The following is a 20,509-nucleotide window of genomic DNA, read 5'->3' as shown; positions in this document are numbered from 1 at the left end:
GGAAAGTCCCAGTCACTCCAAATAGCAACAACCACCACAGGCACTGAGGTCTGGAACACTGGTTGTCTCTGTTCCGAAGTTGCTACATTGTATCTAACGATTGTGTCTGTATACACTTACTCATGTGGACTTCGTTTCTAAACATGGAAGCCCTCAGTCAGCCGAGAACCGCTCCCTGAGCGCCCACTCGGGGCCAGCAGCAGACAAGACAGCCGTCCTCCTGCTCTCTGCAAATTTGCCAGGAAGCACTTTAAAAAAATAATTATTTTACCTATTTAAAAGGTGTCACAGAGTGACACCGACAGAGAGGGAGGGACAGAGAGACAATGAGATCTTCCATCCACTGCTTCACTCCTCAAATGGCTGCAACAGCCAGGGCTGGGCCAGGCTGAAGCCAGGAGCCAGGAGCTTCATCCAGGTCTCCCACGTGGGTGGCAGGGGCCCCAGCACTTGGGCCATCTTCCACCGCTTTCCCAGGTGCATTAGCTGGGAGCTGAATTGGAAGCAGAGCGTCAGGGACTCCCCGGGGCTCTGATACGGGATCGCAAGCGGCAGTTTAACCCACAACGCCACCCCTGTGAGTACCACATCACTGCCTTTTTTCAATGAGTTCCTAGCATTTTCCAAGTCACCTGTGTTTCTACAGCTTATGAGAGATCTTCAAAACTTTGTGGGAAAATGGGAATTGTGAAAAAAAAATTATGCATGGATTTCAAAATTTTTGTGCCAAAACAAACTTATCTTTATTCCCTTTCCCAGTAACTTTTTGAAGTACGCTTGTACTTATTGATTACCTAGATTTTTATTAAGCGGATGTACTCAAGTTCCTCAAACCCTCTGTATTGTATCCTAGGCTGCTGACCACTTTGTACTACTGCAAACAGTGCCAGGCATGTAGCCAGTATCTCACTATCTTACTCACTATCCATTGCCGCCTTCTCCTAGGTGCTTTCCAGCCGTACAGCTCGAAGAAGATGCCCTTGCAGCTGGAAGTTGGAGACCGATTGGCCTGTGACCATGCAATGTATTGGATTAGTCCATTTTCCATGACTACACCAAAATACGGGAGGCAGGGCCATGTATAAAGTGAGGAGTTTATGTAGCTCAGAGAGCTGGAGGGTCAGGGCACGGCCCAGCATCAGCGCCCATTCCCAACACACGAATCCTTGAGGGATGAGCTCAACCCATACCCAGACCACAGCATGCATTTGTGTAAGATCTCCAAGGCCAAAGTAAGAGGGTGTCGTCTCCTTCCTGCTTTACTGGTTGCAAAGGCGCTGAGGTTTTCTGCCGCTGTGTCTCAGTGCCCCGTCACCGGCTCCTGGGTATCGAGATGGCGCTGGAGCGTCACTAAGGTCGGTCACTGGGTTGAAGTTAGGGGGACAAAGACCTGAGGACAGTAGTTCCCACACTTCTGGTTGCAGCAGTCAGCAGCTTCCCTGGAACGGCCCCCATCAGGCGGTGACATCCTGAATGTCTTTCCTGGGGGCTCACAGTGTTTCTCCAGATCTCTCTTGGATTTTGCAAGAACTCAACTTCCTGTATTAACTCTCGTTCTGTTCCAAGAAGTGAATGTGGTTTCTGTTTCCAGAGCCTGGTGTAAGCTGCATCTTTGAGTCTGCTGGCTCTGACTTCCCCGGGATAGATTTTTAACCATGGGACTTAGAAGTCAAAGATTCACGCCCTGCTTGCTGCAGTAGTTTCATGGAGTTGTAATGAACTTGCCATAAAATTCGAATTAAGGGCCAGCGTTCTGGTGTAGCAGGTAAAGCTGCTGCCTGTGACGCCGGCATCCCATATGGGCGCCGGTTTGGGTCTCAGCTGCTCCACTTTTGATCCAGCTCCCTGCTGATGTGCCTGGGAAAGCAGCAGAGGATGGTCCAAGTGCTTGGGACCCTGCACCCATGGAGGAGGCCCAGAAGAAGCTCTAGGCTCCTGGCTTTGGCCTGGCTCAACCCCGGTCGTTACAGCCCTCTGGGGAGTGAACCATTGGATGGAAGATCTCTCTTTATCTCTTCTCTCCTTCTCTTGCTCTGTGACTGCTTTTAACTAACCAACTAAGTAAATAAAGAAATAAAAGGCATCCAGCTTTGAAGGCAGGGAAATTGTCTCTGTAGATGACACAGTTGTGTGTCTGACAAATGCTAAGGACAAATCAGAAAACTATCGGAACTAATAAACAAGTTGAACAAGATTGCAGAATATGAGATCAACATACAAAACTCAATTGTGGGGCCATTGCTGTGGCGCAGCGGGTAGGGATGCTGCCTGCAATGCCCGCATCCCATATGGGTGCCAGTTCGAGACCCGGCTGCTCCTTTTCCAATCCAGCTCTCTGCTATGGCCTGGGAAAGCAGTGGAAGATGGCCCAAGTCATTGGCCCCTTGCACACCCACGTGGGAGACCCAGAAGAAGCTCCTGGCCAGGAGTTCTGGTGATCTGGGGAATAAACCAGCAGATAGGAGATCTCTCTCTCTCTCTCTCTCTCTCTCTCTCTCTGCCTCTGCCTCTCTGTAACTTTGCCTTTCAAATAAATAAATAAATCTTAAAAAAAAGTAGCTTTAAAAAAATCGTACAGTCGTGTGCCACACAATGGCATTTCAGTCTATACGGGATCCCACGAGGCTACAATGAAGCCAACACACTCGTATTACCGAGGGACGTGGTGGCCCTCACACTGTCACTCAAGTGTCTGCAGGGCAGTGTCCAGTGCATACGGGTGAGGCAGCCCCAGTTACGCTCTGTGCACAACACCTGCTCACGGTAACGAGGGAGTGTGCTCCTGGTTGATGCACTTACCATGCTACTCTTTTTATCATTGTTTTATCATGCATTCCTTCTACTTATAGAAGAGATAGTTTGCCACAAAGTGTGGGCCAGGTGGCACAGGCAGCCTCACATATCTCATGCTGACCGCGTCTCTCAGCTGCCTCCAGAGGCCACCCAGAGTGACTGACAACGCGCCGTCTAGAGTGGGGTAAGCGCCCTCTGTGCCGTTTGTGCAGTGACAAAATCACCTAACGCTGCCTGGCTCAGAAAGCGTCTTCCTTGTGACGCACGCTGAATTGCTACCCACTCGCAGTGAACAAGCTGAATTTAAATTAATAATTCAATTTATGATAGCAAAAAATATTTAGGAATAAATTTAACAAAAGATGTATAATAAAACAAAACATGCGTGAAAGAAATGAAAGATCTGAATACACAGAGAGCCATTGCATGCTCGTGGGTCGAAAGACTTGATTGGGGAGGGCATTTGGCCTGGTGGTTAGGATGCCTGCAGACCATGGCAGAGTGCCTGGGTTCGAGTCCCAGCTCTGGCTCCTGACTCCGGCTCCCTGCTAAAGCAGACCCTGGGGCAGTGGTGAGGGCTGCGGTGATCAGGCTCTGGCCACCCACATGGGAGATCTGGGTTGTGTTCTCGGATTCCAGCTTCAGCTTGGGCTGCGCTGTTGCAAGCATCTGGGGAGTGAACAAGTGGATGGCAGAACACCCTCTCTGTCGCTGTCTCTCTCTCTCTCTCTCTCTCTATCTCTGTCTCGCCCAGTCTCATTCTCTCCGTCCTGTCTTTGTACCTCTCAGGTAAAGAAATAAACTTTTTTTTTTTAAAAAAAGGATTTATTGATTTAGAAAGGTGGAATTACAGAGAGGAGAGAGAAAGAGAGAGAGAGAGAGAGAGAGAGAGAGAGAGAGAGAGAGGTCTTCCATCTGCTGTTCACTCTCCAAATGGCCACAACGGTCAGAGCTGCACTGATCCAAAGCCAGGAGCCTGGAGCTTCTTCCAGATCTCCAACACAGGTGCAGGGGCCCAAGCACTTGGGCCATCTTCTACTGCTTTCCCAGGCTACAACAGAGAGCTGGATTGGAAGTGGAGCAGCCAGGACTTGAACCAGTGCCCAGATTCCCAGGATGCAAGCACTGCAGGTGGTGGCTGTACCAGCTACATCACTGCGCTGGCCCCAAGAAATAAACTCTGAAAATCACATCTGCAAAGGCTCCTTTTCAAAGAAGACTTCAATTGATAAGATGTAGTCCTCTCCATATTGATTCAAAGCAATCTTAGTCAAAAACATTTTTGTAGACATTGACAACATGATCCTACAGTCCATTTGGCATTGCAAGGGACCCCAGGTAGAGCAAATAATCTTGGTGGAGTGGGGGAAGCTGGAAAACTCGCACTTCCCAAGTTCAAAACCAGCTACAAAGCAGACATGTTCAAGGCAGTGTGGAACTGGCGTAAGGACAGACTTACAGACCAAGGCAATCGGATTGAGTTTCCCGAAATAAAACTGCATTTGGTGGTCACTTGACTCATCAGGGCTGCCAAGGCCTCCGGCAGGGAAAAGAGTAGGCTTCCAATGGATCCTGCTGGGAGCACTGGGCAGCTACGCCCACAGACCCAGAAAACCCAACTCAAAATGGGTCACAGTCTAAACTTAAGAGTAAACATGGGAGCTGGCACTGTGGCCTAGTGGGTAAAGCTGCTGCCTGCAGCGCCAGCATCCCATGTGGGCACTGGTTCAAGTCCCAGCTGCTCTACTTCCGATCCAGCTCTCCGCTTATGGCCTGGAAAAGCAATAGAAGATGGCCCAAGTGTTTGAGCCCCTGTGCCAGTGTAGGATTTTGGATCAACACAGCTCCAGCCATTGCGGGCAACTGGGGAGTGAACCAGTGGATGGAAGACCTCTTTCTCTCTCTCTGTCTGTCTGTCTCTCTCTCTCTTTCTCTCTCTCTGCCTCTCTGTAACCCTACCTTTCAAATAAATAAATACATATTTAAAAATAAATAAGAGTTAACACGGCGGAACTCCTGGGGGGACACTGGCACAGCAGGAGAAGTTGTGCTTGGGACGCCTGCACCCCATATCAGACAGGCCATGCGAGTACCAGCACTGCTGATGCACCTGCGAAGCTGCAGATGCTGGCTCAAGTATTTGAGTGCCTGCCACCCACGTGGGAGACCCAGATGGAGTTCCTGGTCCCTGGTTTCAGCCCGGCCTTCTAGAGGAAATACTGCCACAACCAGAGATAAAGAAAATCAGACCCCCTCCTCCCAACACAGACCTGGGAAAGTGGCTGCTCGAGATTAACTAGTGAAGCAGCTGCCCCCTGTCATCTTGTCTAGGGAGGGAAGATGTCCTTAGTTCTGCTTCTGTCAACTCCATAAATCCAATAAATCTGCCCCTGGTATCTCTTTTACAAACATACTGGGCCCGCTGACCATTGGAAGTGTGGTCCTAAGTCACGTAGGCTGCAATTTAAACCCACCAATGCTGTAACAGCTAAGGGATGATGCTGATGAACCTATAAACACTGTAAGAAACTGGGGATTGTGGCTCAGTTCTCAGGAAATGATTCTAGCTGAGCCCATTGGCCTAATAAACCGCTTGGGTCCTCCACTGTCTCTGGTGCCTGTTTGAATGGAGGGAGTTTTCCCACCCCAGGTTTCTGTAACAGCCCATCCTTCTGGGGAGTGAACCTATGGATGGAAGTTCTCTGTCTTTCTGCCTTTCAAATAAATAAATAAATCTGTTTTTAAAAACTATAACATTTGGGGCTAGCGCTCTGGCGCAGCGGGTTAACTCCCTGGCCTGAAGCACTGGCATCCCATGTGGGCACTGGTTCGAGACCTGGCTGCTCCACTTCCAATCCAGCTCTCTGCTTTGGCCTGGGATAGCAGTAGAGGATGGTTCAAGTCCTTGGGGCCCTGCACCCACATGGGAGACCGGGAAGAAGCTCCTGGCTCCTGCCTTCAGATCAGCACAGCTCCGGTCATTGTGGCCAACTAGGGAGTGAACCAGCGAATAGAAGACCTTTCTGACTCTCTCTGCCTCTCCTCTGTGTAACTCTTTCAAATAAGTAAATAAATCTTAAAAAAATAAAACTATAACATTCGTGAAAGAAAATACAGGAGCAAACCTTCACAACCTTGGGTCACTCATAGCCTTCTTAGCTACAACACCAAAAAACCACAAACAGCAAAAGAAAAAATAAATTGAATGCAAATTGTATCATCAAGAAAGTGTAAAGACAGTCACTGAATGAGAGAAAACGTCTTCAAGTCACAAAACTTACTCAGGAATTTGTATTACAACGTATAAGGGACCTCACAACTCACATAAATAATAAAAAGTCATATAACGCAACCCAAAAATGGACAAAGGATCTGAACAGAAATTTCTCCCGAGGTAGATATTGAAATGGGCGATAAGCGCACGAAAAGTTTGGTATCAGTGAATCCCTCGGCATGCACATCAAGATCACAAGACACCACACCCACAAGACCAGCTGTGAAAGAGAACATGAGAGACATTAGGTGCTGGAGAGGATGTGGACCAATCAGAAATTCACACATCGCTCGTGCGACAGCAAAACGGTGCAACCGTTTGGGGAAATGGTTTGGTAGCTGCTCAAAAAGTGAAACCCGGGGTTATCACATAGTCCAGCAAGTCCACGTAAGGCAGAGACCCACGAGAAATGCCCACGTGCACCCACGTGAAAACCTGCACGCGAATGTTTACAGCGGCATTATTCTCAAGAGCCTAACAGTGGAAACAGCGCACGCATTTGTCAACCGACGCGTGATTGGATGAATGAAGCACAGTACGTCTAAGAACGGAAGGGGGTTCCTCGGTGAAAAGGAATGACGTGCTCACCTGGGCCACAACATGAAGGAGTGAAGAAAATGTTCTTTTTTTTTAAAGATTTATTTTATTTATTTGAAAGAGTTACAGAGAGAGGTAGAGACAGAGAGAGAGAGGTCTTCCATCCTCTGGTTCACTCCTCAGATAGCCACAATGGCTGGAGCTTTGCCGATCAGAAGCCAGGAGCCAGGAACTTCTTCCAGCTCTCCCACGTGGGTGCAGGGGCCCAAGGACTTGGGCCATCTTCAGCTGTAGGATTAGCTTGCTGTGCCGCAGCGCAGGACCCTGGGTGCCTGGTTGGAGCCTCCAATACAATGTTGAGTAGAAGCGGCAAGGAAGGACCCATTGTCCCAACTTGCTCTCGGTCTTTTGTGGGTAGCAGGATGGTAACTGTGGTTTTCCTGGAAGCCTTTATCATATCAAGGTTTCCCCATTTCTCCAGCTGTGTGAATCACGCCCCTTTGACGTGCCCATCAGCACCTCTAGGCTTTTCACACTCATGTCATCCCGATGACACGCTGGGTCGGTCTGGGTCGGTTGGTCGGTTGCTGTGAAGGTGTCGCCTCCCGAAATGACTGAGACTCTCTAGGTGACAGCTGATCAACAGTGAGAAAGAGGGAGGAGGATGAGGGAGGCTGGAAGGGAGAGAGCGAGAAAACGTAGTGGTGACCTGGAGCCACGCGGCTCTGACGGGTGTCGGCGACTGGCACAGGGCATCCTTGCACGTGTGCTGGTGACAGTGAACACACTCTAGTTGGATGTGAACCTAAAAGTGTCATCGCCCAAACTTGCTTTAAAAACAAAAGATTTATGTATTTAAAAGCGACACTGATAGAGGAGAGAAAAGAGAAAGAGAGAGGGAAATATCTTCCAGTGTCTGGTTCGTTCTCCAAATGCCCACAACAGCCAGAGCTGGGCCAAGCCAAAGCCAAGAGCCTGGGACTCCATCTGTATCTCCCACGTGGGTGGCAGGGTCCCAAGAACTCAAGCCATCACCTGCTGCCTCCGAGGCACACTGGCAGGGGGCTGGATTGGAAGCACAGCAACAGAACTCTATCGGCGCTCTGATAATGGGACGCCAGCCTTCCAAACAGCAGCTTAACCCACTGCACCACAATACCCGCTCCTAAATCCTCCTCCCCCCTTTTAAAACCACACATTCTTGGGCTTCCTTACATTTTAATATTCTGAGATGGAATTCAAGAATGATAATCTCCACTCACATCAACACAGTGCTCAACCTCTACTACAGGGGAGGTATGAAAGGGAAGTAATTAAAAATGTACATTTCAATGTGTTCTTGGGTGCAACAAACCAAGCAGGCATAATGAAGACATCAGAGCGTAGACCCCCGTGGTGAGAGGTGTGGGGCCGAGATGTAAGCAGATGAGACACCGCCATGCACAAGCGGTGCGGGGAAATGAAACAGCAGGAGGTGCGGGTGGAAATTAAAATAAAAGCTGCTCTTAGGACAAGACATGGCAGCCGCAAGTTGTCTGCGGTGGACACAGAGAGAGGAATAGCCTTCACTGAGGGGGAGGGCACGCAAGACACACCGCGGCCGGCAGCAGGGAGACGAGGAAGGTGGCCTGGGGCGTGGCGGTCATCAGTTCCCTTCCTAGGCAGGGCGGGCTGCAGTCATGCAGGGAGCACATCACACCGGAACAAATCCCAGCCCCCACTGAGCCGGGTTCTGCTTTCAGATCTCTGTTTTTTGTTTGTTTATTTAATATTTATTTATTTACTTGAAAGTCAGAGAGGCAGAAAGAGAGAGAGAGAGAGAGAAAGTCTTCCATTCGCTGGTTCACTCCCCAAATGGCCACAATGGCTCTAGCCAATCAGAAGCCAGGAGATAGGTGGAGTTTCTTTCAGGTCTCTCACATAGGCGCAGGGGCCCAAGCACTTGGGCCATCTTCCACTGCTTTCCCAGGCCACAGCACAGAGCTGAATTGGAAGTGGAGCTGCCGGGACTCGAACCAGCACCCATATGGGATGCTGGCACTGCAGGTGGCTGCTTTACCCGCTACACCACAGCACTGGCTCAATGCCTTTAGATCTTAAAAAGCCCCTTTGGTCAGGTGGAGGTGGTCACCGAAAGCTGGGAGAAGCCACCTGCTGCAGCCATGGGGACCGTGTCTGAGTCACGCTGCAAGACTACAGGTGACCCCGGCATAAGTCGTGCACCTGTCCTTCACACAGCACGAATGCAAAACGGCCATCCTGGAAGGAATTCGGGGAGGCTGCTGGCATCTCTTGTGACTAATTCCGAGGTGGCTCTAAGCCTCTACCCAAGAGCCCCACGTGTCCTCCATTAAATATTTGCCAATGGCTTCACGGCTCTTCAGCCACAGCGTTCACATCCTGGAACGTTTCCCGTAAACACGGACTAGGAGTCGGTCTGATTCCCTGGCCGGCCAGGCTGGGCAGGATGGGGAAATTCTTCAGCCATTGACTCTCTGTCCTGCTCCGTGCCCGCGCCCCGGTCCGCCGCCGCCTTCCCCGAGTTACTGATTCTCCGCGCAGCTTCTATAGAAGCCTTTGGCGTCGCGATGCACTAACGGCCAGCGTATTTGTACTGGCTCCAGGCTTCCACCGTGTGCACACTGGAGGGTCGTGTGGGTGGGGGTGTATTTCTGCCACGTGTGACCGTTCACACGAGTGGGCTGCCCTGGGTCCCCGGTTCTTGCACTCGTAAATGTCCCTCGACACCCAGTTGTTGTGGCAGCCGTGGAGGACACCGTGTGAAATGCTCCTGAGACAGCTGTGGATTCAAAGCCACTTCGTCTCAATCCCACCCTGGTCATCCCCGACTCCATGGTTGGCATCTGAGTCCAGGGCCAGGGGCTGGTTCACGGTCACTTTTCTTACACCTTCAGTGTGTTAGATTCAGCCCATGCGTCCTGCTGGCCAGGTCTGTGGACATCCTGGTCGTGCCTTCTCATGTCTTGCTGCTCCTCTGCCACACTGTAACAGCTAGAGTGGTTGGGCAGGACGGGGCGTGGCCAGAGCCCTGTGACCTCCCACTCCACACCCTTCCAAAGGCTGTCCCAAGACCATCCCCGGCATCTTCTGGTGACCTCAAGATGCTGCCCGTGGTTCATCCACTTGCTCTTTGCTTAAATGTCAGGACTCCGTGGGGTGGGAAGGGTGCCGATCAGAAAGGAGAAGTGGCTCACCCAGGGTCGCCCCGCCAGAGGAGCCAGGGCAACGCGGACTGCCCTGGGGCTGACCCACTCCTTACATTCTTCTGACGGCTACTCAGCAGCCCACAGTGGACCCTGCACTACTCCCATCTGGCCTAAAAAGGGTTGGAATCCGGGGCCTGCGCCAGCCAAGCACACAGCGTCCGCAGCCTATTTCCATGTCTGGAGGGACTCGAGAAGTGGCAGGGAGCCAGCGCTCCATGGAGGCTGGAGTGAGCGGCCTCGTCCGATTCGAGACACCAGCAGCTGCTCACTCAGTCGTCTGAGAGTAGGGCCCAGGGCCCTCAGCAGGTGACCCGGGACGTAATCCCTTGTCAGCTGAGCCTCCATTCTCCCATCTGTAAAGTAGGAGCAGTTCCTCCTCTCCTGCTACCTCCCAAAGGCACTTGTAAAGAGCCAACCCGGAGGACCATTCTAGAACATTCTGAAGACACCGTCTGTGGCTCTCAGTGAGATGGGAGCCTTCAAACTAGTTTGGACAGAGAAGAGAAGCAATCTGCCTGAGATCTATTTATTTACTCGATAGGCAGAGTGACACAGTGATAAAGCTGGTTCACACCTCAAAATGGCCACAACAGCCATGGCTGAGCCAGGCTGAAGCCAAGAACCAGGAACTCCTCTGCTTTCCCAGGTGCATTAGCAGGGAGCTAGATTGGAAGTGGGGCAGCCGGGACTTGAACCAGCGCCCACATGGGATGTGGCATTGCCAGCAGTGGCTTAACCTGCTGCACCACAGCACCAGCCCGTGCTGCAGGTGCCTAAGTGCCCTGGATGCTGATGGGGAAGAAGTCCCATGGGGGAGGCTTGAGGCCATGAGCAGGTGAGGGGCTGCTGCAGAGACTCAGTGAGAGGGTCAGATTCCGGGGGATCCTGCAGCAGTAGTCACAGACTGAGTGTGGGTGTCAAGGATGACCCCAGGGTGTGACCTAAGCAGCGGGGCGGCACCCCTGTCTGGGGTGGGAAGTCGGTGGGAGGAGCGGGTTTGGTGGGGGCCGTGGCGAGCGTGACTTGTCTCAGACATCCCAGTGGGAATATCCAGTGGATCACATCACGTTAAATAAGTTCGCCCTGCTGCCTCCCCACTCCAAGTGCGTGCACTTGGCTTTCTGAGGAGCAGCAGTGTGCTTGGATTTGGGAGCATCCACTCGCTGCCCGCCCCTCGCCCTGGCTGTTTTCACCCAGCTTGGCTTCCAGATGCACCTGCTTGGCTCCCGTCTTCCCCGCCTGGGGCCTCAGCTTCAGCCCCACTCGGTGGCAGCTGCTTTTCCTCTCAGATGTTCTGAGTAGACCTGGAGACCCCAAGGGGGTGCCGGAGATGGGCAGCAGCCTGTGTATCAGATCCGATCACCCCTAACCCCTACTCTGCAGCCCCAGACCCTCCCGGGGTTCCTGTGACGTGGTACTAGAGAATCACTTTCCTTTAGGTGAGTCGTCACGCACGCCTCTGAGAGGTGAGGAATTACCAGTGGGGCGGCCTCTGAGCCAGTGTCCTGGCCTGTGAAATGGGCATGAGGTCCCTGCCTGGGCAGAAGGGAGGCCACAATCAGAGTGACGTCCCCAGCTATGTCCCTGCCACCAGCCCAGAGCTGCTCCGGCCCAGCCTCTGACAAGGAGAGGGACATCGAGGCAGAGACACCGGCAGCTGCTCTCCCGTGGCACGCAGTGGGGAGGGTCTGAGCTGGGGCCAGGGCCCAGGCTCTCCGACCCAAGTCCAGGAACGTCCTCACCCCACCCCATGCACACTCCGGGGGCCTCTAAGAGCAGCACCTCCTCCCAGCCAAGGAAACATCCCCTGCACCCCTCCCAGGCTCAGCTTGCTGCCAATTCTCCCCCTTCTCCTCCCTGCCTCCTGGACACCCTCTCTGCCTGCCTCGCTGCCCAGGCTCCCCGCAGGCCCTGTGAACTATAGACCTCTGGGCTTCCGGCCTCCACAGCTGCATGGACCCACGGGTAACCTGCAGGAGCTTCTCCTACGAGCCTGGTGCTGCCACCAGCCCTCCTCGCCTGCCCAACCCTCTCAGCCCCCTTCAGCCTAGTTCATTTTACAGATGAGAAAATGGAGGCCCACAGGGTTCCCAGGCAGAGCTGGGGTTCAAAAAGGCAGCTAGTAGGCCCTCTGGAGTGTCACCAGGATGAGCTGGGACAGAAGGCGTCCTGGGCAGACTCCCCCTGGGGAGAGGGCAGGAGCGTGGCTGCCCACTGTTGCACGGGATGCTGCAGGGGGCCGTGGGCCACGCACACTGCAAGCTTCCAACTGGTTCTTAAAGGAATGAGTGGAATTCCTGAGACAGTCTCCTTGGAATTCGAATGAGCCCACGGGGCAGGCAGTGTTTGGAACGGGAGGGGCCGGCCAGGTGTGGCTGGGGCCTGTGCGCTGCTCCTCATCCTTTTCGCTGAGATAGAGCCGGATGTCATTCCGGGTGGGGATGGAAAGCGATCCTGTTCCCCCTGCAGTCTGGCCTTCATGCAGATAAGAGAATTCCAGACTCACTGCGTAGGCTTGGTGAGCAGAAGCCACACACACAAATTAGCTTTTCTTTTGGGGCAAGTGCTTAGCAGGCCAAGACACGTATTTTGGGGGTGTCCTTACTGAACCCCAACACCGCCATGCTCTGTTGTCCAGAAATCGGGCCCTTGGTGATTAAGCCCCATGGCTACCGCAGGGGCAGCTCCCTGGGCTCTCAGCACGGTGTCCCAGCTCCACAAGCACCGGGCCTCTGGGGGCAGGCTCTAGGGAAGACGTGCCCCGGGCTAAAAAAGCAGGGAAGGTCAAAGTGGGTCCAGGCTGGCATCAGAGAGGGAGACTGGAGCCAGGATAGGGTCCCCCATCCTGGCTGAGGCTGGCCTGAGCCAGGGGCTGGGCCAAGTCCTATCGGCTAAGGAGGAGCCGCCCCCAGGGAAAGCCAGGCCCTGAAAAACAAGCCTCCTCCCTCTGCCAGCTCAGCCTGGCCAAGACACTGTGACCGGGACACTTAGCTCTGGCCCTGAGCCAGGAGGCCCCCGCCCTGCCCTGAGCCCCAGCCTCCTCTCCTGATAAGAGCCCCTCCTCCTCCCTGCATGTGTATGTGGCCCCCTTATTTCCCCCAGAGTCAAGAAGCAGGGAGAAGGGCCCCAGACTTCCCAGACGTCCACTTAACATCTGGGGAAACTGAGGCCCCAGGCTGGCCGGCAACTTGTCCAAGGTTACTCACATCTGTGCTCCTCTCGAGCCCTGCGCCCCACAGCACTGCAGGGCTGCCAGAGAAGGTGGACAGGGGCAGGCTGCTGGGGACCCCCCAAAGGGCAGCGTGTTGGCCACCGTCCAGTCCCTGCCAGCTGCGCCTGTGATACCGGAGCCCACAGTTTCCTGGTAGTGAGAGGGTTGGCACAGGGCCTTTTAACAGTAAAACCATTTTCCTAGAAAAGGGAAAAAAATAGAATAAAAAAAAGAAAACCAGACAAAGCCACAACGAGACGTAGCCCCTCCCCACGGCCTGCAAGCGGCAGACTCACGGGAAATTTGGGGGCGGCTCGGTTTATTCATTCGCTCATCAGACCTTTGTTTCCACACCATCTGTGTTCCGGGAGGGCAGGTGGGTGGCTGGCCTGGGCCAGTCCCTACTTCCCTGGAAGCACACAAGTCAAGAGACCGTCACAGACACGTACAAACGCGGCCCAACCTGGGGAGGAAGAACTTGGCCAGGGAAGGCTTCCAGGAGGAGGTGACATTGGGCTGTGTAGGAGTCGGCCAGGCAGGCAGGCGGGACCAGCAGGTGCCAAGGCCTGGAGCAGTGAGAGCGCGGGCGGGCTCTTCAGGAGCTGCTGGGCAGCTGGAGGCCAGGGGGAGCAGGACTCAGGGGCCGAGACACGGGGGTCTTCTGCCGGCTGCCCCCAGCCCCTGTGCTCAGCTTTCTGCTCTGACGAGGGTCAAGAGGAGGCTGCAGGATTCCAGAAACTGGGCCGAGGACTCTCTGGAGCCCAGGCAGTTTCTTTGGGAATTCTGGGACAGACCCCTGAGCTCCTGGCATGTCCCTGGCTCAGGCCACTTTCATGAAGTGGGAGACCTTGGGATGTCTGGCGATGGAATGCAACGGCCGTGGCCACAATTATGCACCCTCGTAGAGTACCCACGACACACACAGCCGGGCCGGCTGCCTCACAAGCACTGCTTGCGTTTCCTATGAAACCGATAGCAACAGAGGCCAGGGATGTCCGTGGAGCTTCGCCTGGTCTCACGGAGTTGGACGCAAGTGGAGCTGGCAGTGGAACGGGCTGTGTTTCGTGGGACCCTGCTGACGTGGGGTTTGCGGGTGAGGGGTTTATAAGGGAGTGCTCCCAGGTGGGACAGGGACATGAGGAACGGGAGGAGGCGGAGCGTGGGGGAGCCAGCCAGGCACATCCTCTGCCGGGCGAGTGGTAGGGGCCTCTGCCTCCCACGGCACTCAGGCACCTCTAGCCTCCTGTGCACAGGCACGGGGCTTGCCGCAGCCTGGGGCGGCCCAGGACGGAGACACAGCGCAGCTCCTAGGAATGAGAGCAGAGCAAGGGCCGTCATGCTGGAGTCAGGAAAGGAATCTGGGGGCTTGATGGGTGTCCAGGGAGCCAAGCGCCCCTCCCAGTCCCCGGCCTGGCCCTGCGGTCACCTGCCCCGCCGCCTCCTCACTTCCGCGCGTGCTGTGTGTGCTGTTCCCCCAGCGGATGTTAGGATACTCCAGTGCACCCACTGTGCGCCAGGCTCAGGGACAGGGTGGAGAGTGGAGCAGCCTGGGCCGGCCCCTCCCCATGGGGAGCGTGAGGGCTGGCCGAACAGACACATGTCACACAGTCACTACCAAGAGGTGGCGGCTCTAAAGGAAAAAGAGTTGTGGTTCTCTGACAAGAGGAGCTGGACCTAACCTGGGGGAATCAGGGAGGGCTTCCCTGAGGAAGTGGGTCTGCGCTGAGGTGGGAGGAAGGGGAGGTGCAGCAGCGGTCAGGGGAACCTGCCGGCTCTTCCCCGGCCGGGGCCTCGCAGCCTGGGAGCACCTGGGGAGTCAGGTTCTAGGCAGGAGAGCCAGACACGCCGACTCCCTGCTCCCGCTCAGAGCAGCGTCCACGGAGAAGTGCGTACTCAGCCATCCCAAGAGTCGCGGGCACCTCTGGCCCTGGGGACCCAGAGCCTTCCTGCCTGTGCTCTCAGCCCGGGACCCCTCAGGCTTAGCCGCCTGGCCCCTGACGGCTTCACGAAGCACGAAGGAAGCCCAGGTTGCAACACAGCTCCCTGGTTCTGAAGAACCCTGCCAGCTCAGGCTCCCTTGAGTCGGTGGTGGGGAGGGGCGGGGCCCTTCCTGTCTGCCAAGAATTACCACCCCTTAGGGGAAGCCGACTGGGGTCAGGACTTCGAGGAATATTCCAGACACAGCTCCATTTCTGGGGAAAAACAGGGCCAGGGACGGTGAGACTGGGTGTTGGGCTTGGCTGACAGCACCTGGAGCCATCTTCCGGCAGCCCCGCACCTTGCAGGTGCATCTGCCAGCCAGGCGGGGGCAGAACCTGACCTCGCTGGGCACTGTCCTCAGGCAGGTGGCACCGCCGGCCTCCCAGGCCCTGGAGCGGCTGCTGGTTGGGTCAGTCCCTGTGCCTTCAGCCTGGGCCACTCTGTCAAGCGGTGCTTGCAGCCCCGACTCCTGGGGGAGCCTTTGGGTCTCTGTGGTCTGCGTCCTGTCCCCTGCCCCGCGGGTCTGACCCTGGCAGGTGTTTGTGCTGACTCAGGCGTTCACAGTCACGCTTAGTGACTGCCTGGGCACGAACCATGCATTTCACTGGTTGCATTTTTGTATTTCAATTCAAAGGGAGAAGTCCCATGCCTCTGGCCACCTTCATGCCTGGGCTGACGTGTTCATTAACTCAACACACATTTACTGAGTGCCTACTGTGTGCCAGGCACTGTCCAGGCCCCAGGGAAGTCAGCAGCAGGCAAAGGCGACAGTGAAAATCCTGGCTTCAGGGAGCTTATGTTCTGCTAAAAGGGTCCAGCCACAGACAGATGAGGAAACACGTCCACACCTTGTGTTGGTGGTGATGGTGCTGTGTGTGTCTGTGTGTGCGCGTATGTGTCTGTGTGTGTAGAGGAGGGGGAGGGAGACACAGACAGAGGCTTGGATCCTCAGAGTTTTCTTTCTTTCACCACCACCTCCCATCTTGCCATCATCAAGATTAAGAGAGAGAAAAACACAGATGATTAAACAATTTAAATGTGCAAGTAAAATGACACCTCAGCGAGCACATTATGCAAATCTATTCAATTAACTTCACAAATGCAGTGAAGCCACTGGAGCCAAGGAGCGAATTTCTCGGGGGCTCTGGTGCCTCTCTTGCCCCTCTCTGAATGCCAGAAACTTCTCGGGTGGAAGGGAAAGGGGTGGGCGGGAGCAAGGGCTCAGCTGGGCTGTGGGCGGGACGCGTCCACGTGGCCCCGCGGGGTGGCCTCTGCCTGGGTGGACAAGCCTGGGCTTCCACACCGCATGGTGGCTGGGCTCCAAGGGAACTGAGTGGACATGCATTTGATGACCTGGCCTGGAAGCCCATAGCGTCACTTCCGCCACACTCAGCCATGGAGGGCACACAGACCCCAACCACCCAACAGGAGGAGAGGCAAGGTCACAGAGCAATGAAAAAACAGGTTAATGGGTTTGCCCAGCCCCCAACAGATACAGGAGCAATGCTGGCCCATCGTGTGAAAGGGAAAACTGAGGGTTGGAAGGAGATGAGACTAGAACCCAGGTCTCCTTAGAGCACGCAAAGTTGTCCCCCTGTCCCTCGGGGAGGTTGGAGCTTCTCACAGGCCTGCAGCCCTCCTCGGCCCCCTGAGGCAGAGATGGCCAGTAGGTCTTTGCTGTGAAGGGCCCGAGAGCAGGCCAGGTGGGCCAGACCATGCCCTTGTCATCGCAAGTGGCCACAGACAACGTATAAGCCAATGGGTGTGGCTGCGTCACAATAAAACCTTATTTATTGGGGTCGGCACTGTGGCACGGTGGGTGAAGTCATCATTGCAAGGCCAGAACTCCCCCAGTATCCTGTATCAGTGTCAGTTGGTGTCCCGGCTGCTCCACTTTCCATCCAGCTTCCTGCTAACATTCCTGGAAAATCAGATCATGGTCCTTGTAATTAGGCCCCTGCCACCCACATGGGGACCTGGATGGAGTTCCCAGATCCTGGCTTTGACATGGCCCAGCCCTAGCTGTTGCGGCCATTTGGGGAGTGAGCCAGTGGATAGAAGATCTCTCTGTGTGTAACTCTGCCTTTCAAATGAATACAATGACTCCTTTGAAAACAGCCCTTTATGTATAAACCAGGATTGCACTAAGAGATCTGGTTTAGCCAGAACTCCCCCTGCAGCTGACCAGTAACCATGGTGGCTGTAGCACCCTGGGCAGTTCCTCACCCACTGACCATGCTTCTCCACCTGAAGCATTGTGGAATGTTCTGGAGCAGTTCCGGCAATGAGAGGAGCTTGACTCAGCCCCGGGGGGGTGGGGCTCAGGACATCGGGGCACCCGTCCCCGTGTCCCAGCCCTGTGCTGGGGACTGGCCCTGTGCTCTGCAGGTGGAGAGTTCAGACGTGACACCAGGGAGACAGCTCGTCCTGCTCTGTGATGTCAGCGGCAGAGGCTGACTCAATGGCTGGAGGCTGCGATCATCCAGAAGCATCATCCCCGTAGGTCTGGCTGGGAGCAAGGGCTCAGCTGGGCTGTGGGCAGGACGCGTCCACATGGCCCCGTGGGGTGGCCTCTGCCTGGGTGGACGAGCCTGGGCTTCCACACTGCGTGGTGGCTGGGCTCCAAGAAAACTGAGTGAACATGCATTTGATGACCTGGCCTGGAAGCCCATAGCGTCACTTCCACCACACTCAGCCATGGAGGGCACACAGACCCCAACCACCCAATAGGAGGAGAGGCAAGGTCACATTCTAGGAAACCACGTCGGATGGGCGATCTGCCCCACACATGGCAGGAGAGGCTCCTGGGCTGGGGTCCGGGCCTAGAACTCGGCTGCTCTGGCTCAGGCGGTGGCAGCCTTGTCACTGGGAGCCCAAGCCGTTCCAATCCCAAGCCTTTTGTGGTCAAAGTCGGCCCTGGGCTCGATACTGGCTCTCCTGCAGGGCTCCTCCACTCCTCCTACTGTGGTACCATTTGCAGTCACGCTGTTTCATTTTCTTACAAACAATGAAGGAACAGCTGCAAACAGCCCCCACCCACACAGCAGCCCCGTGACCGCAGCATCACCAGGAGAGTTGGCAGCACCAATGGGAAACGTGGACACCAAAGCAGCCGGGAAAGCCCCCCTCCCCCGGCCCAGGCCAGAGGGTGTGATTATGTCCTGAGGGTTGGGGGGTGGGGCCGAGGTCCTGGCTGACCCAACGGCAGAGACCCTCAGAGAGTGGCAGGTGGGCACAGGGACCACAAGAGGCCAGGTCACCCCAGGGTCACAGGGTCACAGAGCTGCCAGCAGCAGACTGCCGTGTGGGAGGGATGGTTGGGCCGCTGACACCGTGGGGAGATGTGAGTCCTATTAGCACCCTTCTCCCCGCACATGAACGGAACCTCGAAGATCCAGCTCATCAGGGAATTCTGCCTCTGCTGTCGGATCCTCTCCCCAGCAATGGGAGACGGTGGGAGGAGGACCTGGGTGCTCAGCCATGGGGAGGGGCTTGCGTGGGGTCTTAGAGTAAGAGGCTGAGCTGGGACTTTTTTTTTTTTAATATTTATTTTATTTATTTGAAAGACAGAGTTAGAGAGAGAGAGAGAGAGAGAGAGAGAGAGAGTCTTCCATCCTGTGGTTCACTCTTCAAATGGCGACAAAGCCCAGAGCTGGGCCGATCCGACACCAGGAGCCAGGAGCCTCCTCCAGGTCTCCCACACGGATGCAGGAGCCCAAGGATTTGGTTCATCTTCTACCGCTTTCCCAGGCCGCAGCAGAGAGCTGGATCGGAAGTGGAACAGCTGGGACTCGAACTGGCACTATATGGGATGCCAGTGCCGCAGGCCAGGGCTTCAACCCGCTGAGCTGGAGCTTTAACCTGGGTCCCTGCTTCCTTCCTCAGACTCGCTTGAACGGGTCTCATTATGCATCCCCCTGTCACCGCCCACTCGCCAAGTTCCGGGTGCTGGGCATTGCATGCAGCACCTCACTTGACCTCACAGCAGCCTGAGGGCCGGGCTCCTGTTGCCTCTGCATTTCCACAGCAGGGATGCGACTTCTACAGAGAAGAAATGGCTGAGCTTGGACAAGACCCCAAGCCTGACACTTGCTCTCAAAGGCACACTGCGCGATGGCCCTTCTTTGGGGTGCGGGAGATGCTGGGACATTCCCAGCCCTGGCCTAGGCACCTCGGGGCATCCTGCCCCAGGTCATTGCTCCCCTGAGCCCCCAAGAGCCCCAGCTGGGTGTGGCTGTATCAGCAGAAGTGCCTGGGAAGTACAGAGGCAGGCGAGACCTGCAGGCACCCCATTCCAGCCAGCCTGGACGTTAGAGCCAGGATAATTGCCCCATTTTAACTCATGGGCAAACCAAGGCCCAGAAGGGAGCCAGGACACTCCTTTCTGGAGGAGTGGAGGGTGGGGAGCCACAGCCAGACCCTGGCTGACATCCTGCCCGCGGCTCTTTCCCCAGGGTGAGCTGGATGCGTGGGAACAACAGAGAGGCAAGGATGGGCCAGCAGCTCTTTCCCTGCAGACATTAGCTGATCAGCCGTCCCCATGACTCATCCCCACCTCCCAGCGGCCCTGAGGCTGCCCTGGCCTCAGCCTCCGAGCCCCTGCCTTGTTCCCCAGCTCTGAGGAGGGCCCTGGAGCCCACCCCCTCCTCCTCCAAGGCCCGGGGGACGTGGATCATCAGTGAAATGCATCAGATGGGTAGGGGGACAGTGTGATATATTGGGGAGCTATTAAGAATTACTCAAGGTCAGTGGGCATTGTCCAGGCTGCCCAGGGCAAGCAGATGTCTGGTCACCCTGCTGGACGGTCATGGCTAAACTCAGAGTATTAGAAGCACTAATGTCACACACTCGGGTACCACCACAGGTTAGGGCCAGAAGGTTCTGGGGCACGTATATTTTTGAGAACTGCAAGAGATGGGGTACCTTTGGGGGAATTCAAGTCTACATAAAGAGGTTTAGAGGACACACTTGGAAATGAGGCTTCTGGGTCCGCAGCCCGGCTCAACCACTTGGGGGCTGTGTGAGCTCAGGCATCTTACCTAACCTCTCTGACCCTCCTCCTCCTCCCCCATCAGACCAACCTCCCTCCCTTAGGATACTGTGCAACGATGATATGAGATAATTACCCATAATACTTGCACAGGATGGATGCTCAGCCGGGAGAGGGAAGTGGATCTGTGCTAGAACCGGAGCTCAAGTCCCCATTTCTTTTCCGTCGCCTGGGCTTCAGGGTCTAGGGTGCAGGAAGGAGTTGGGGTAGAGAACCAGGGAGAACAAAATCATGAAATAACAGGCTTCACAGCAGCGGTAATGACATTTTAACTTGAAAATTGCAAGGAGATGGGACTGTGGAGGCGTATGCAAATTTCATGTAGATGAGATGCAAATGTGACTGGCTGCTCCTGCCTGGCGCACCTGGATGTGGCTCAGTGACAAATCCTAACGGGCTTGGCGCGGCTGTGTGATTGATTAGCAAGGCCAGCTGGG

Source organism: Oryctolagus cuniculus, chromosome 11 (assembly GCF_964237555.1).
Source record: "Oryctolagus cuniculus chromosome 11, mOryCun1.1, whole genome shotgun sequence".
Classification (NCBI taxonomy): domain Eukaryota; kingdom Metazoa; phylum Chordata; class Mammalia; order Lagomorpha; family Leporidae; genus Oryctolagus; species Oryctolagus cuniculus.
Note: the sequence above shows the minus strand (reverse complement) of the source record.